This window comes from Sciurus vulgaris (assembly GCF_902686455.1).
Source record: "Sciurus vulgaris genome assembly, chromosome: 2".
Taxonomy (NCBI): Eukaryota; Metazoa; Chordata; class Mammalia; order Rodentia; family Sciuridae; genus Sciurus; species Sciurus vulgaris.
This window is the reverse complement of record NC_136462.1, coordinates 10,930,385-10,946,639: the sequence shown is the minus strand read 5'-3', so window position 1 is coordinate 10,946,639 and position 16,255 is coordinate 10,930,385. Positions and strand designations below refer to the sequence as shown.

General features: G+C 53.9%; 1 protein-coding gene across 1 annotated transcript in view; it reads right to left on the bottom strand.

Moving 5' to 3' along the window:
* SYNE3 (spectrin repeat containing nuclear envelope family member 3) overlaps positions 1–10,767 on the bottom strand; it is an 86,103-nt gene extending 75,336 nt beyond the window's left edge. Inside the window, exon 1 of the mRNA XM_079127678.1 lies at positions 10,356–10,767. The gene's annotated coding sequence lies outside the window, so the exon portion shown is untranslated. The remainder of the gene's footprint in view (positions 1–10,355) is intronic.
* Positions 10,768–16,255: the final 5,488 nt, after the last annotated feature.

Here is a 16,255-nt window from a genome sequence, read left to right as displayed (position 1 = left end):
GCCAGAGGTGGGCAAACGTTCCAAAGCTGTTAAAAACAGGTTGGCTGTCACTGAGACAGTCTACTAGACCAGATCTGGTGGGTCTCAAAGGTCCCAGTGCATGCGAATCGCCTGGGGAGCTTTTACTAGATAGAGGTAAATCCCTCTGCCAGATTCCTAACTCAGCCGGTCCCCAGGGAGTGCGTGCGGGTGATCAGGAGAACATCCTGCAATCAGCGGGATTAAAAGAAAAAGGTAAAAGGAGCTGGGAGACAGAGGGGGAGTGGCGGTCATCCTGTCCTTCTGTGCCCTGAGCTGCCACCAAGTTCCTGGGGTCCGTCATCAGCGGCCCCTGTGCCACACTGTCAGAATTCTGACCCGATTTAAGCCCCACACAGTATCGAGGAATCAGAGCTGGAAATTTGACCGCAGGTCCCAGGAGGCTGACACTGCCCCACACGCCCGCTCACCACGCCGTAGTTAACTTTATGAAGGAAAAAGTTGCTTTGGTCCTTTGGGGGTGGCTGGAGCCCTGGAGGCAAAGAGCGAGGGAGGCGCGCGCAGGCACATGTGTACCCTCAGTGGGTGCCGGCTTTCCACATGGGGGAGGGCTGGCGGGGTCAGCTCCTGCCCATTATGCCTCCCTGCCCTTCCAGGGCACCAGCCTGGAGACCAAGAACACCCAGGTCCAGGGCTGATTCACCAGCGCTGTGCCGGATCCAACTCGCTGTGGGCACTGGGGCAGAGGCAGGAAGAAGAGCTGAGCGCCCTTCCAAGTGACCCAGATTATCCAGAGTCATCTCCCGAGCCAGGGAGCACCCAGGGGAGCGTCCCGAGAGGCCGCACTGGGGATTCCACACCTGTTATCTCATTTGGTGTGGCCCGCCCTGTTGACAGGTGGTTAGCCAGGCCCAGGGAGGTTATGGGAGGGCCAGGATCACACTGCAGGTGGTGAAACCAGGGTCCCTGCCCATGTCTGTCTGATTGCACTTCAGGCCCAGAAGCAGAAGGAAACAAAGTAGAAAGTCTAACTGGCCTTTGCCTGGGAAGGGGGTGGAGCAAGTGACAGCTTGCTCTGCTGGGTACCCTGACAGTGGCCTCCCCACAGGGTGGTGCAGTCCACAGCCCGCCCAACAGACCCTGCAAGGTGACAGGGGGAGCCCCGTCCCTCCCCTGCTCCACAGAGAGGGGAATGGAGGCCAGCTAAACTGTGTCCCTGAGCAGAGTTAAAGGGGCTTTCCAGGTCAGAGACCCAGCCATTGGAGAGGGCGAGGCCGGAGGATCACGGAGCCCTCGGGTTGAGGCTACCCAGGCAACGTATCCCGATCCCATCTCAAAAATGAAAATATGTTAAAGGGTCTTTCCCCGTGTCCCTGCCAGCCCTCTGAGCGTCCCCTTTCCAGGCCATTGGCAACTAGGATGGGACTGTTTAAAGCACCCGCTCGCCCAGCAGCCTCCTCCCACAGGGCAGGGCCATGTTGTGGCACCTTCCGAACCTGCGTGCAGCTCAGCCAACGTCAGTCCGCTGAAGGAATGCAGATGGCCAGGCTTGTGGGTTACAGGGCGGAAGGGCCCAGAGCCCAGCCACAAACACGTGTCTTTCTGGCTCCCAAACCAAATTTGGCTTCAGCCATGGGCAGCATGACTAACCCACTGCTTCCTGCAGGGGACAAACACCGGAATTCATGGGCCATCTTCTCACCAGAACCGTGCCCAGAGTGCCGGGCCTGGACCTCCACCTCTCCCTGGCATTCAGGTGGTTTTACCAACAGGAAAGCCAGGAAGCCACAGACAGAGCCTTCAAAAAATCCATTTTCTAAAATTATTTCTGAGCAAAGTTGAATTTGAAATCCACAAACGGATACATATGCCAACTCTGTACGCCAGGCCTACTACTGGCTGCCCAGGGCTGGAAGAACGACCGTTTACCCTGGCAAGCCCAGCTGGCTCACGTGCAAGCTACAACCGCCAGCCTGTGGTCACCGCTTCTGCCCAGCTAGATGGAGTTCCCTGGGAGAAGAGGGTGTGGCAGAGGAGATGGGGCGGGTGACCCAGGGTGGGCCCTGGCTCTGGCATTCCTGGGCCTGTGTGACACAGCCATACAGGAAGGACTTCCTTTGAGGAACAGCCTGGCAATGCAAGAGCCACGGGGGCTGCAGAGACACCGCCTGCCGCTGGGGTGGGAGGCTGAGTCCTAGGTCTGCCTCATCACCTCCCCACCAGCATGGGCAGCCATGGGCCTGGTGGCCACCTGCCTGAGCTCTGGGATAAGATAACCTGAATTCAACTCCCAGAAAACCTGAGGGCACTGAACCTCCCTGTCCATGGGAACAATGCCAGAGGGCACCACGTGGAGCTGTTGCAGGAATAGCGAAAAGGCGGAGCACTTAGAACAAGCAGGCCTCCTGCAAGCACCGAAGAGATCCTAGCTAGATGGGAGGAACCTTGGATGCGTCCAGCCCACCCGCCTCCGCACTCGTTCATCCAATCCATGAATACAGTGGGTCCCCCACACCCCCAGGTTCTGCCTCCATGGTTCAATCAGATGCAAACAGAAAACATTTGGGGGAAAATACTGCATCTGTACTAAATATGTGCAGATTTTAAAAAATCACTCTTCTCTAAACAACATGGTATAACAACTATTGGCGCAGCACTTGTATTAGGTATTATAAATACTTGAGAGGTGATTTAAAGTATACAGGCAGATGGGTGTAGGTCATATAAGGTCATATTTTATCTTAGGGACTTGAGCAGCATGGATTTGTATCTAGAAGGGTGCGGGGGGGGGGGGGTCCCAGAACCATCCCTGGAGTAGCTACCCAGGCTGGGGTCCAGGACAGACAGAAGACCCTGCTCTATAGCGTTTAGGTTCTAGTAGATACGTGATCTAGCAGATGAGTGATCAACCCAACTGCAAAGAAGTTATTTGCCTTATTTCAAATAGTGGTAAATTCTAGAGACACAAAACAACAACAAACTGACCAACAAACCAAACACCAGGGCGCGCGACAGGACAGCAGCTGCTAGGGTGCGGCAGGTGCCATCGTGTGGGCAGAAAGGTCCCTCTGCAGTGGGACAGTGCGCTCAGATCTCCAGGGAGAGGGAGCAGCCACGGGGACCAGGGGAGGCCGTCGCAGCAGAGGGAAGGCAGGGAGGAAGGCCTGGTGATGAGCTGCTGACGAGGTTCCCACCCAGGAGGACCCCCTGACGAGGACCACAGGGGGAGCTGGCAGGCACTGCACTGTGCCCAGGCTCCACTCCAGGGCTTGTCTCTCCCTCTGCGTCCTGGAAATACTCGGGTCTGGGAGCATCCGCTCCCGAGAGTTTTCCAGGTCCTAGTTTAAAGGGTACAGTCTGATAATTAAATAATAATAGTCATTATAGCCACTTCTGTCTGGGCTGTGAGGATGACTGAAGGACACAGGCCAGCGGGGAATCAGATTTGAAAACTGTTGGTTAGTAGCCACAGCAAAGAGCAAAACAGGGACAGAAAACTGTAAACCACCAGTCCTGTGGAAGCTTCTGGAGGAGGCACTGTCCAGCCCGGTGTTGGTGGGGAGGAGCAAGGGAAGGACGTTGGTGGAGGCACCCCCTTGTGCACAGGTTGAGGTGAGAAAGGTCGGGTGAGGTTGGGACTCCAGGGGACCCAGAGGTAGCCCAGGTTGTGGAAGGCTGGGCAGCCTGGGGACTTGAGTGCATCCCCAGAGCAAGGAAGATTCACAGATATGCCCACGTAATGAGGCCCCTCCTGGGGTGAGTAGGCAGACTGCAGGGGCCACACGCAGATCCCCAACACTGACCACAGGGCTACAAAATGAGAAAACAGCTGGAATTGAAGGAGCCTTAGAGACCTAATTTCAGCCTTCTAGTTTCAAGAGCAGGAACTTGAGACCAGCCCAGGTGAAGGTCAAGGGCCTCTCTTCCCATCAGAAAGAAAAGAGTCTTCCCCAGTGAGTCAGCCGCTGCATTATTACAGCACATGTCGCTTGGGAGGGGCTCAGCCCTTTCCACATCTCAAATAAAACCCAGCTCCATTAGAGTCCAGCCCCCTCAGCTCGGTGATGACCAAGTGGCCTGAGCCGAAATCAGCCTCCCACTTTCAGCACGCAGCCAAGGTGTCGCACCACCACCGACAGAAGGACTGAGGAAGAGCCCTGGCCTGGGGGTCACAGGCTCTCGTTTCCACCCTGAGGCACTGGCAAGGACCCAGGCCCATCATTTCTGCTTGTGGAGATTCGGTTTCCCCATCTGTAGAGGTGTGGGCTCAGACAAGGTTTCAGGGGGCCCGAGGGTCTTGCCACTCTCACTTTCCCCTGCAGCTGCCACTTCTAGATACAGGTTGAGCATCCCCAATCTAAAAATCAGAAATGTTCCAAAATCCAAAACTTTATGAGCACCAACACTATGCCACAAATGGGAAACTTCACACCTGACCCCACAGGACGGGTTGTCAAACGGGTATGCTGGAAGCATCGCATAGAATTACCTGCAGCCTCCGTGTACAAGGTGTCTAGGAAACACAGTGATTTCTGCTTAGGCTCAGGTCCCATCTCCAACTATCTCACTACTATATGCATTATACTCCCGTATCTGAAAAAAAAAAAAAAATCCCAAATCCAAAACACTTCTGGTCCCAAGCATTTTGGATACAGGATACCCAGCCTGTCCTTGAACACCCACACATGATCACTTTGGGCTCATAAATTAAAGGTTTGTTTCCAAGTCTCCGAAGGCTACCTTACCCTTGCCAGGTGTGGTGGCATACACTTATAATCCCAGTGACTCTGGAAGCTTAAGCAGGAGGATCTCAAGTTCAAAGCCAGCCTCAGCAACTTAGGGAGGTCCTAAGCAACTTAGTGAGACCCCGTCTCAAAATAAAAAATATAAAAGGGCTGGGGATGTGGCTCAGTGGTACAGCACCTCTGGGTTCAATCCCTCGTACCCACCGCCCCCCCAAAAAGCTACCCATGTGAGGTCTCATATGAAGTTCTCTTTCTTGAGGTCCTTGCATAAGCTCTGCCATCTGGAAAGGTGTCACCAGTCCCATTAGACAGATGGGAAATGGATTCACAGTGCTGTGAGTAGCCCTAGGACAGACAGGGCTGGGGCGCCCCCCAGGTGCGCATTCAAGCACTCCTGCCACCTGTCCCTCAGGAACCCCTACAGAGGGAAGGCTGCAGGAGCACCTCTGGTGTGAGCAGGAGAAGCTGGCTAGGAAGCGTGTGTACCCAAAGCACCAGGGGGAAACCAGAGGACTCCCCAGCTCCTGTGCACCCCGCCCACCTCCCACGTCCCACAGGCAGCAAGCTCGGCGGCTCTCCTGAGAGGACTCGTAGGAACAACGTAGGCTGAGCTGGGAGATGCCTCTGGAGATGTCCCGATCACGTGGGTTTAGAGTGCGTAGTGCACGGCACACACCCTGTAGCTCTTCTCTGACTTTTTAAAGTTAAAATGAAGGAATCAGCTGAGCCCAGTGGCACACACCTGTAATCCCAGCAGCTGCGAAGCCTCAGACAGGAGGATGGCAAGTTCAAGGCCGGCTTCAGCAGCGTAGGGAGGCCCCAAGCAACTTAGTGAGACGGAGTCTCAAAGTAAAAAAAAATTAAAAAGCTGGGGATGTGGCTCAGGTGTAAAGCATCCCTGGCTTCACTGTCCAGTATTAAAAAAAAAAAAAAAAAATGGTAGAAGCAGTTTAACCTCAGGTATGCCACCCATCTCTCTCTCTGCCTGCCCTTGGGAGGAGCCTTGTGACCCAAGAGTCACACTGGTGTGGCCGGTGGTGTCAACCTAAAGTCATACACAGGTGTGGCCACCCAGGCAAACTGCTCTCCCTACCGATATGCCCATGTTGACCTTGGCCAGGAGGCTACTCCCAGTTATCACAGCAGCAGACTGGTCTAGGTGGCGGGGACTCCTCCCAAACATTACGGGTTTTATAATTTGAAAGTGTTCATCATCAGACCAGGACTTTAAAAAACATCCTGTCGACAATCTGAGGTCGTGGGCTGTTGGTGTTATGCTCTTGAATGGCTTCTGAAGAGGGAGGTGATGCTCTTGAACAAGGGAGCGCGTGCGTCAGACAACCTGATGTGTCTGCTAAAATCCAGCCAGACGAACCTTCGAGTACGATGAAGGGCATGATTTTCAACGAGACCTTTTTGGAAATGTTCCATATTATCTTTCGATTTTATATGTCTCATGTAACATCTGAGATATGTAATGGGATATGTGTGCGTCTCCTGGTTGTGAATGATGAAGTTCAGAACTATGTACCAATCACCCCCTGGAGTCCTGCCCTGGGCGGAAGATCAGAACTGAAGGCGCCGCACCGAGAGCCCACAGGCCGCCCCATCCTTCACCAGGACAGACAGACATGCCCATGTTTACAAACTGCTTAAATTTGTAAAACAGAATCTCTGTGGGACAGACCCATGCACTGAACAGATGATTACAAAGTGACAGCCCCCACCCTCCCAATCTTCTCATCCTTCCCCCACCCCCATGGTGATATTTGACTTTTATTCTCCTTTTTGCTTTTTGCCACCCCTTGCTTCTCATTGTGGTGAGTCACAGGAGAGGGACAGAGTGCCTGTGTGTGATGTGATCACACCCTTGTGGAACCCCACCAGAGGCAGGCGTGGTGGTGCATGCCTGCAATTCCAGCAGCTCAGGAGGCTGAGCCAGGAGGATCATGAGTTCAAAACCAGCCTTAGCAACTTAGCGAAGCCCTAAGCAACTCAGCAAGAACCTGTCTCTAAATAAAATACAAAAAAGGGCTGGGGATGTGGCTCAGAGGATAAGTGCCCCTGAGTTCAACCTGGTACTGAAAAAAAAAAAATCACCAAAGAAATCGACCAGCATGGCTTAGAGTCTTTACTTTCCAGTCCTCTCAGGAGAGCTGCTCCTGCTCACCCTGCTTCTTGCAGAGTGTGCTTGATAGAGTCACCCAGACCACTCAGCGCCGTATGTATGGCCACTCCAGCTTGTCAGTCTCTGCTGCGACTACCAAAGCATTGAGCGTTCTCCAAGCCGAAGCTGCAACCAGGAAACCAGGCCTAGTGTGGCCCAGGCTGGTACAGTTACAGTGGGAGGGTTGGTAATAGTAAAAGCCATAGCTTCTATTCTTGGGCTGCCCCACCATGCAGGGCACTCTGCTGCCTGTTCCTCCCATTGTCTCATCATCCTCTTAGCAATCCTCAGAGAGGTGTTGTCACTACTTTAGAAAAGAAAAAAACAAGGACTTGTCTCCATCTGCTACCTAGCTGCTCAGTTGCAGGCTTCATCGCTGACTCTGGAGGCTGAGATTTCTTGGGGAGGCAAGGAGGGGAGGCTGGCAGACACTTCCTGGACTTTCTTTTTTGTTCTGGTGATTAACTATTAATGAGTTACATCTCCAGTCTTTTTTTATTTTTTATTTATTTTGAGACAGGGTTTCTCTAAGTTGCCCAGGTTGGCCTCAAACTTGTGATCTTCCTGCCTCAGCCTCCTGGGCGTGTGATCACAGGTGTGTGCCACCATACTTGGGCCATTTTTCTGACTTCTGTCTTTTCCTCCTGAATTCCTGTCTTGGTTCCCAAAAGCTTATGGATGTTACAGGGTGGGAGAGAAGAGTTCAGAATTCATTTTTCTTTTTTTTTTTTTTTAATAGCAATGACTTGGGATCCTGCCTGGTTAGTTAGCATTTCCCAGATGATCAACATTCAACAACGTCTTCACATTACCTAAGACAGGCTCTGGGATGTAATGAAGAGCATCAAGCCAAAGGCCCTGAGTTCAAATCCTGGCCCCACCACACCACACCCCTGGATAGTGTCTAGAAGTAGGCCAGCAATGGCATCCTTGTCTACTTCCAGGATCACAGGAGGTGAGAGACGAGAATGCTTCCTAAGACCCCAGGCACATCCGGGTCCCTCTAGAGACCCCTCTCCAGGCTCTCTTCTTCTGGAGACCAGCTTTCAGTGCTAGAGGACCCTGAGGGAGGGGACCCAGGACCACTCACCATTTAGCAGACATGGAGAAATCAGTCAAAGCAGAGGGGGACCTAGATGTCTGACCGGACCCTGACATCCCTCACTGTGACAGCTGCTTGCCTTTGCCGAGTCTGGCACCATGAAGGATGCTCCTTTTTTAATTTAAATGTTTTTGTTTGTACATTATAGTTATACATGACAGTGGGGATCAATTTGACATGATCATACTTGCATGAAACAGAATTTGTTCCATTTCAGTCCCCAGAACTTTCTCTTTCCCTCCACTCCTCCTTCCTGTTCCCCTTCCTCTATTCTACTTGTTTTCTTTCTATTTATTTGTTTACTTTTTCTTTTTACAGGCTGCATTTTGGTTCACTGCGCACAATGGGGTACTACTTTGCCCTTCTCTGGTTGTACACGACGCTGTCGCACCATTCGTGTAATCCTACGGTACCCAGGGTGATGACGTCTGCCTCATTCCACCGTCTTTCCTCCCTCCCTCCCCATTTCCCTCGACACCGTCCAATCCTGCAGGATGCGCGTCATGGACTATCTCATTAAATGCTCAGGGTGCACATGCACAGGTCCCGGGTTATGCCCTTCACGTGGGGAAGGACACTGAGGCTCTGAAAGTTGGAACAATGTTCCAAGGTCACCTAGCAAGGAAATGGTCAAGGCAGGACTGGCCCCTGATAATCCGACTGGGCTGCCGCATTCCTAGCAGCTGGGAAACACAGGAGCCTGGTGGCTCTGGGCTTCCAGAGACTCAGGGTCCTTCAGACACTGGGCCTGCCCAATCGTGCCTCCCAGTGCCCCGGCCCCAGGTTTCTGCATCAGAAGGCAGAGGTGCCCCCCAGGCACGGACAGGTCCACAGCTGCCTGAGAACACGGAAAGCAGGCTGGAGGGTTGTTCCCACGATGACAGAGGAAGCTCAAACGGACCCTGAAGGTCCGGCAGGGGCCAGATGCCAGCCTGCTCCCGAGGCCAAACCCTGAGCCTGGATTCTCAGGGCCCCCTTCTGAGCCACCAGGAAATCCACAGGATGCCCAGAAAGACAGGAGTTCCAGAAATAAGGCTTCCCAGCCCACTGCCCGCTCAGCCACCCCCAGAGGGGCCTCTCTGCGGAAAGCAACGCCTGAGGCCAGCAGGCTTGGCACAGCTGTGACTCGGCAGGGCCAGTGTTGTCCTGCCTGAGGAATGTGCAGGCCCACATGTGTTGGAGTGTCCCGCTGGGGCACAGTTAACAGGAAACCGAGCAAAACAGCCTGATGGCACAGATGCACCCCTCCCACCCCCCACTCCTGACCCCTGTGAGCTGGCGGCTGCTCCAGCTGTGCAAGAGGCAAGGCACTCTTCAAGACAGCCAGGTCCTACCCAGGCTGTGCGTCTCCCGGGAAATCACTCTCCTTCTCTGGGCCTGTTCCTCTTGGTGGATGAAGGAGGCTGTCCAGCCAAGCTCAAGTCCCTTTCCTGACCGCCTCACTCTTGGGATGGAACATGCCTCTCAACACATAACAGCCCTCAGCTAGAGTAGACTCCCCATTTCTAGGAGAATGTTGAAAGAGGACTCCAAGCACCTGGGGGAGGGTCCCAGGGTCGCCTTGGCACGGAACTTGAGGACTATGGTGATAAAATAACAATATCGTTATCACCCATCCCAGACTGGATGCCCCTGGCTTCCAGTTTTACAGCAGAGGTCAGGTGGACCGTGCAGAACCAGTGCTCCTGGCTTGACGACCAGGCCACATCAAATCATCAGGGGTCAAGATCTGAGGACCCCAAAGGAAGTCAACATCCACCTGAAGCTCCCTCAAGTCCTGCAAGCGATCCTTGGCCTTGCTACCATTCCTTTAGAGAGGTGAGGAGGAGGCTCAGGAGGGCTGAGCCACTTGCCCAAGGCTGCACAGCAAAGAGGTGTCTGAAGGAAACCCAGCTGGCGGGTGGGACTTCCCCTCCGCACCGCGCCCTTGGCTTTCAGGCAGTACCCAGCGAGCTCGTGGTCGCCCGAAGCTGGTATCCCAGCTCCTGTTTACTGCCGACGCCGGGGACGCGCAGCGCGAGCCGCGGTGACAGGTCCGCGGGCTCCTAGGGGTGGCAGAGCGAGGAGGCGCCGGCCCCTGGGGACGCGCTGCCCGGGGCGTAGGGCTTCTGGGGCCGAACCTCCAGGAGTGGAGGGGGAAGGCTGGGGATCCGCAGCCGGCAGGAACGGCCGGATTTAAACTGAAAACCCCGCCCGCCGCCCGCCGGCAGCTGTCACTCGGGCCTCCGCCCCCGCGCCGGCGAGCCTCCCCGGGTCCCCGGACTTCGGCGACGCCGATCCCTGCGGACGCGCCAGGGATGGGCTGGGGGCTGAAGCCCGACCCTCCCCGCCCTGCCGGGTCTCCCGGCCCCGCGCCACTTACCGGCCTGGAGCGAGCAGGAGCGGCGCGGCGGGCAGCTGGGGCCAGCCTCCCTCCCGCCCTCCCCGCCGCCTGCGTCCCGGGAGCTCCGGGCGGGGCGGGGCGGGGCGGGGCCCGGACACCGCGACCGCCCCGCCCCGCCGGGACCCGCCACCCGCGGGCCGAGGGGACACGCCCAGCTCGGCGTGCGCTCGGCGTCCAGCCCCCGCGGCCAGCTCGCAGCTCCCTGTCACAGATCCAGGGCGGGGAACACGGTCCACGCGGACCCAGAGTGGCGCCCAGATCCCGGGTCCCCACTGCCCCCGCCGGGTCCCGTTCCAGCCGCCTCTCCCCGGGAAAGTTGGTCCTGGGGCGGGATGCAGGGGGCGGCAGGCTGGGCCCTCGCAGAGCCCAGCCGGGGGACAGGCAGGGGCGTCCCGCCCCGAGGCGCGAAATTCAAGGAGGAAGTGACACCGTCTGCTAACCCGACGCGGGACGGGGCAGCCCGCTGGTCCCACCCCACAGTCCCCGAGCCACAGGAATGTGACTCCCACCCACAGTGTGACCCGCCCACAAATCCGAGGTCCAAGAAGTGCCTCCCTCCTCCCGCCTGTCCCTTCGCCCCCGCTCCAGCTCAGCAGAAAGACACGTCCTCGGGTCCCTTTTCCCATCCGCGCAAGAGCGACTCGGTCCTCAACTGGGCATCCCACGTCTAAACCTTCCTGCCTGCGCCTCCGGCCAAACTCCGCTGTGGGGCGGCTGCAAGCCTCGCACCTGCCCCGCCTCCCCGGGCTGACCTGCCCCGCCAGCCCATCCGACCGCACTTTGAACAGACCTGGGGCTCCGGCCCTTATCTTTTTCCAAGAAATCACAGATTTGCAGGACTGGTCCCGCCTCCTCTGGACGGGATGAGAGCTGCTGATGGGACACGGCACACACAGAACCACGTGAGCGCCGGTCTTCGCAGTCTGGGTGTGGCTAGCCACTTCAGAGATGAGGAGGAGGCTGGAGTAGTGCACTGGCCCCCGGCCAGCGCTTCCAGGGGGGTGTTTGTTATATTTTCTTTTACCTTTTTTTTTTTTTTTTTTTTTTTTTTTTTTTTTTTTTTTTAAGCAGCGCTGGCAGAATCAATCAATGTAAAAGTCAGTGTTCTAAGAGATTAAATTGTCAGACAGGCCCAGATAGTAACGGAGCATGTGTCTTTTCTGGATTAAGGGAGAAGAATTAGCTCAAACCCAGTTTGAGCACCCAAGTGGACCTAGCTTGAACTGAAATGCAGAGTCAGGCACGCCTCCACAGTCGGATCCCATTTATTAAGCCGTAATTATTTTAAGCACCAGGTGAAGATGCAAACAAAGGGCCTCTCCTGTTCTTGTGTCCGACTGGTTCTAGGTGTCCTATTAGCACACTGACTCCACCAGAGCTGGTGCCACAGGCCCTGGGGTGACCGCAACCCACTGAAGGCGTGGGCAGTAATGAGTAAGTCTTGCAATCCTTGCATTTGGATAATGCTCTTGCTAGTTAGAAAGCTTTTAATGTAGTGTGTATGTTCAAATATGTGACAACAGATTCTACTATTATGTATCATTAATGTACTAATTAAAAAAAGAATGCTTTGAATGCATCTCCTTATTAAATCCCTGCAAAGATCCTCCAGGTAGTTAGGCAAAGTTTAATTGGTTTTGTCTTAGAGGGAAACCAAGGCCCAGAGGTCAGGTGACCTGCTGGCCCTACCAATGCCTCTGGAAGGGTGGAGAGGCCATAGGGGAAGTCATTGTCTTGCTGTGGGAGATGGTTTGGTGCAGCAACTATTGGCAACTGTTGGCTGGTCCTGGGTTTCGTCTTCTGTTAAAAGGATTTAATACCAGGAACCTGCTGGCATGGTTTGTGCCTGGTAAGTGAGCACCTGCCTCCTGGGAGCTGCTGCATCACGGTTCTGGGGGTCTGATCACTGCAGTCTCTGCATGCAACTATTTAGTCTCCTGAGGTTTACTCCGTGTCAGTCTCTGGGAACGCAGAGAGGAAAGAGCACAGAGTACTATCCCCAGGGAGGTCAAAGTGCAAAGGTGCTGTGTCCCAGACAGTACAGCAGGGTGCACGGGCCAACAGTCCCTCCCACAGCTAAGGCCACCTGGAGCACCAGCTTCAGAGCACTGGGAGACTCAGATTCCAGGCCCAGCTTTGCTGCTGTTTGTTTAACTGAGTGAACTTTGGCGGGCCGTGTAATCTCTTGGAACACTGAGTTTCTTATCTGTGAGATGGGATAGCAGTACTATTTCAGAGGTGAAAAAGTATGTATGTAATAAAACTATTTTACAAACTACAAAATACTCTGCAGATGTCCGTGGTTTGATTGTGGTTGTAGTTGTCGTTATCTTTGACTTTTCGCGGCTGCTTTTCAGAAGCCTGGCTTAAACATCAAAAACAGGACTTTACTTATTTATTTTCCCCCCAGTACTGGAGATTGAATCAGGGGCGCTCTACTACTGAGCTACACGCCCCCCCCCCACCCCTTTTAATTTTTTATTTGGAGACAGGGTCTCTTTAAGTTGCCAAAATCGGCCTCGAACTTTCAATCCTCCTGCCTCCGCCTCCCGTGTCCCCGGGATTACAGGAGTGTTACCTGGTGGGGCTCAACTGTTATTATTATCGTTTTTGTGGTGCTGTGGATGGAACCCTGGGCCCGTGCATGCTAAGCATGTGCTTCTACCCTTGCGCTACGCCCCCAGCTTATGACCTTATTTTTTATTCAGTGATGGATTTTTTTCCATTTCAAAGTGAATCACGTAGAAGGGAAAGAAATTGAGCAAGCAGTACAGGAGCCGCGAGAGGCTGCAGCTGGGAGGCTGCGAGCTCCGGGGTCCATCTTCAGCATTTGCTGCTGCTGCCGCCGAGAGGAGGGAAATAAAAACCCGTTAGGAAAGGAAATTCTGGCAAAAGCCCTGGGGGAGAGCCCCTGTGTCATCTCTGGAATCGAACACAGGAAACCCCGCCCCGGCCTCCCTTTCAGAAGCAGCCTGGAGAGGGAACCACAAGGAGGGCGCTAAAATTATGCCTTTCGGAAATTCTGACTCACTTGGCAGAGGGGCTGTTTGTGCAGCGGAGAAAAATGAAGCTTTCGTGGCTCCAGAGCCAGCGGCTCCGCCCCACACGGAGGCAGGACCCCTTAATAAGCTGGGGGATTGCCCGGGTCTCGACGCCGGCCGCTGGTCACCCGGATTCACCGGGCGTCAGTGCGAGTCTCGCTGTGGTGAGGGTGATTTCCGAGGCGTCTGTGTGTTCAGCCTCCACAGGAAGATCAGGAGAAGCGCTGGAATGGGCTTTCTAATGAGCACAGCCCCTCGTGGCACGAATGGGTAAACTGAGGCCAGAGGGCAGGAAGGACAGGCCCTGCCCAGGGTCCCAGGGAGTACTTGGCATTTGGAAATTTGTGATCCCACTGCTCCATCTCTGGTCTGACGTCCTGTTGGTGGTGGTTAAAGACCCGCTGCCAGCTGAACAGGTGGGAGCTCCGCTAGGGAGGGCTCCTCACAGAAGTCCCGCACAGGCGTGCGGAGGGCTCCTCCCCGCAGTTCTGCTCTCAGCCCCCTCTCTTCTTGCTTCCTTTCCTGTTTGCCAAATCTCTAGATGTTAGTCTGCCCCTTCCCACTGGGTCCTGCCACCCCTCTGGCGAGGTGGAGGTCAACCCGTGGTTGTCTCCCGGTGGGTCACTGAGCCGGGCACCCCTGGCAGGGGGAGGAGTGGTCTCAGCACCAAGTACGGGGGCTGGAGCAACTCAGGAGGTTGCTCCAGCTACTCAGAATTGTGCTGCTTTTATACAACTATGATCCAGGAAGCGTGGGCTGGATTGTGGGATGTCTGGGTTCTAGTCCTTATTAGTGCTATTAACGAGCTGTGTCACTTTGGGTCATCTCTGAGTTTCTGAATCTGTGAAATGAGAGACATAGAAAAGACCATCATTAAGTTATTCCTCCAACTTAAAAACTTATGAGAATTTCCTTTTTTTTTTTTTTTGTGGTAGTGAGATTGAACCCAGGGACACTCTACCACTGAGCCACATCCCCAGCCCTTTTCAGTTTTTATTTTGAGACAGAGTTTCCCTGAGTTGCCTGGGCTGGCCTCTAACTTGCAGTCCTCCTGCTTCAGTCTCCCAAGGTGCTGGGATTACAAGTAGGTACCAGGAAAGAATCTGGACTGTATTGGACAATAATGTCATTTAACAGGACTAAATGTTACTATTAGCGTGCTCCAAGGAATAAGTATGAATATAAATGAAAGTGTTGAAGTACAATTAGTAAATGTTTTTGCTGAAAACTGAGATCCTTCTGGAAGAGGCTGACCACACTTCTCCCATCAGTGGGCAACCCTCTGCCCTCCTGCTGCGTCTGTGGGGACTATTTTAAGGGTGTGTGTTTTCAATTAAATGCTTTAGTTTGAGATGATTGTAAATTCACATATGGTTACAAGAAAGGACACACGGGGCCCCCCTGTGCCCCTTGTCGGGTTTCCCTCCATGGCAATGTCGTGTTACAATGTCATGAGTAGGAAGTTGACCCCAACACCATGCAGGCACAAGACATGTCCGTCACCATAGGAGCCCTCCTGCCCACCCCCTCCTTGATCCTGGGCCACCGCTCATGTGTTCTCATTTCCATAATTCGGTCATTTCAAGACTGTTACACGTATGGAACCACATGGAATGTGTCCTTTTGGGATTGGCTCTTTTCACTAGGTGCCGTTCTCTGGAGATCCCTCCAGGAGGTAGCTGGGCGGAGAGGTCACCCCCCTAGCTTGCTGAGTCGCATTCCCTGGTGTGGATTTTGCCTGGCTTCTTCAATCATTGCCTTGTTGAAGGACATCCGGGTTTCCGGGTTGGGGCTATTTTGCTTAAGCTGCTGTGAACGTTTTGTACACAAGTCTCCACATATTAAGTTGTTAGTTACCGTCCCCATGTGCAATCCCACGCCACCCGATCTTTCCACTTATTCTTAGGAGGACACACCCCAAGGGCGTTTGGGTATCAGTAACTGTCTGGGCCTAGGCTGTCTGTTGTGCAAATCCAACCCAAGCCGATTTCATGGTTCCTGCCATGGAGGATTTAGGGGCCTTGGGCATGCAACATTCAGACACAGAGAACCTTGAACTAACAGCGCTGTGTGTCATCGAAGGCTAGACTGCACGGTACAGAATCAACTCATACAAAGACCTGGAGACAGTAGAGCAGTAAAGGCGTGAGTGTTTGGGGAAGGCCTTCTGGAGACAATGGGTTTTGAGTGAATGTTGAATGACGCAGAATAATAAGCTGTTTAGTATTTATTAAGGGCTTACCGTGAGCCCAGCACTGTTTGCAGACTTTATCTCCTTTAGTCTTCATCACCCACCCCCCCATCCCCCACCTGGTAGCTACAATTATCATCCCGATTTACAAATCAGAAAACAGAGAAGGTGATCACTTGCCCACGCTCACACAGCAATCATTTGACTCATCTGGTGTCCAGTTCCAGGTGGTCTGGGCCCAGGCCACAGGCTCTTAATCACTTCAGTTCTGTTGGTCTGATAGCAATGGTGGAGGGCCATTTTCTGGTTGTGAGTAAATTCCAATCCGTTTCTTAGGCTCTATTTTGACACAGAACTCTGTTGTACCCAAAATGTTAATCAGCTTGTTCCAGGTCAAGGTTATTGATGAGAAGTTAAAGTAACTTTGCAAAGAAGCAGCACCAGTTTTATAAACTGGTGAGAAGTCTCCGCATTGTGCATCAGTTGCCAAAGGGACAGCACCAGCCTGGGTGTGTGTGTGTGTGTGTGTGTGTGTGTGTGTGTGTGTGTGTGTGTGTAGGGCTGCAGCCTCCATCATACTGATTATCTGCACAGGCAGCAAGAACACAGAGCTGCCAGCTTTATGGCACAAAGCACACGGCTCTAAG